The sequence below is a fragment of the Octodon degus genome, unplaced genomic scaffold (genome assembly GCF_000260255.1).
Source record: "Octodon degus isolate 3935 unplaced genomic scaffold, OctDeg1.0 scaffold00022, whole genome shotgun sequence".
Lineage (NCBI taxonomy): Eukaryota > Metazoa > Chordata > Mammalia > Rodentia > Octodontidae > Octodon > Octodon degus.
The window spans coordinates 11,633,619-11,635,876 of record NW_004524598.1 but is presented as its reverse complement, the minus strand read 5'-3'; positions in this window follow the sequence as shown (position 1 = coordinate 11,635,876).

Genomic DNA, 2,258 nt, shown 5'->3' with positions numbered 1-2,258 from the left:
GGAAGAAGAAGAAGAAGAAGAAGAAGAAGAAGAAGAAGAAGAAGAAGAAGAAGAAGAAGAAGAAGAAGAAGAAGAAGAAGAAGAAGAAGAAGAAGAAAGGGTCTATCCTGCAGAGAAGGAACTTGAAGGAATGAAGAGCGGGGGATGCTACAGCAATTTTAGAAATAAAATTGGGTAAAAAGACATAGAAGCAGATTTATCCAGAAGGCGACCTTTTCAAATTAAAAAGGAACACAATTTTAGACTACAAAAGAGACCATGTAGTAATTTCAGCAATGAAACACAAATCTCACAATTTGAGGCTCTGATAAAGGAAAAAACAGAGCGAGTAAACCGCATTGCAAAGCTCACGGTTGCTGTTCACCTTCGGACGTTATCTACCCTCGCTTAATCAGCCAGCTAAGCGGGAAATCTCCTCGAGGAAATAGCAATAGCATCAGAGGCGATAATTACCTTCCTCATTTGTCTCCTCTGTTAGCACTACTCTTTTACGGAGCCCATCTAAATGCACTGGTTGCTTAATCTGGGTAAGCAAGCAGCCCTGCACCAGCCTCCATCCATTCATTCATCATTCAACAGCCTTCACTAAGCACTCGCTAGTTGCCAGGAATGGCTCCAGGAATTGATACCCCAAAGTGAACCAGACAGTGGAGATTCCTTCCTTGATTCACATTTCAGTCTAATAAGAGATAGAATTTAAGTAATGTTTTCAATAAAGTGTGTTACAGTTAGTAAAGGAAAATACACTTAATATTTCAGATTCTAGAGGTCTGGAATAGGGGCCAAGATAAGGTATTTCTTTTTAAAAAAGTAACTCCCTTTTTCCTCCCTCGCCCTCCCCACTCCTGCCCAACCTCACCCAGCTCCTTTTTTTGCTATCCTGTGTCTTAGTTCATTTACAGCATCCAGTGCTTACATTAATTGGGGTCATTAAGCTCCCCCACGTGCAACATCTTTATTCTTCTCATTTGCCCTCCCCTCCTCCTTACCCCTCACCCTCGTCCCCCTGGACTACTGCCCTCCTGCAAGAAATCTGTCCCCTTGTCCCTTTCTATCCATATTATAAGAAACCTTTCTATCTGTCCTTCATCATTTTCTTTGTTTGTACTTTGCCTCACTCAAATGAGATACCATATAGTATCTAACCTTGTGAGTCTGATTTATTTAACTCAACATCTTATCTCCCATATGCATCCAATTTCCTAAAATGTCTGAAACGTATCATTCTTTAGACCTAAGTAGTATTCAGTTATGTACAAATGCCACGTTCTCTTTATGCAATTGTCTGTGGACGGATGTATGGGCTACTCCCAGTATTTAACTATGAATAGTACATTTCTAATAGTTCCCAGTGATGATGTTTTGGGCTGTGGATTGCCCTCTAAATGTCATAAGCTCACACACAAGAGTCTCCTGCAAAGTTATTTAAGCAGAAACTGAAAGGGAAAGAAAATCCTCTACATTTGCCATGATTTGAGAAATACCAAGAAAGAAAGAAAGAAAGAAAGAAAGAAAGAAAGAAAGAAAGAAAGAAAGAAAGAAAGAAAGAGACATAAACAAGTACAACATGAACGTGCTTGCAGAACTCTGATGGCGCTGTGCCTATGGCAGTTACTCTGAGCTTGGAACCAGCTGGGACAAAAGAAGAGCAGGACATGAGAGATGACCCTTGGCACCTCCAGCAGACGGTGGTCCTAGAGCCCTGTAAACAGGAGACAAGGGCCAGGACTGAGGACTCACCTCCTCGCTGAATTTGCCTGTAGCCCTGTAGCAAGGAACTTATTTTAAGGATTAACCCAAAATTAAATTATACTGGTATGTCTAAATAATTTGCTATGCACATGTATGCTTAAATTAACTTTTCTAAATAAGTGTATTTTATCTCATGGTTTCATACCTTCACAATTAATGTTTTTGTTGTCCTTAAAAAAAAACCCTGGATTTTTAAAATATGCTTTAGAAAAGATGAAAGAAAGTATACCTGAACTAAGAAAATTCAACTGACCAGGATCCTAAGACCATTTCCTTTGTTTTTCTAAAGGAAACTAAAAGGCTAAGAGGAGTTTAGGGATATAGGTCAGATGAGTGCTCGTCTGGCATGCACAGGGTGCTGGATTGAGTCCTCAGCACCAAGAAAGGAAAAAGAGAAAGGAGAAAGAAAGGGAGAAAAAAGAAGGAAAGAAAGGAAGAAGAAAGAAGAAAGAAAGAAAGAAAGAAAGAAAGAAAGAAAGAAAGAAAGAAAGAAAGAAGGAAGGAAG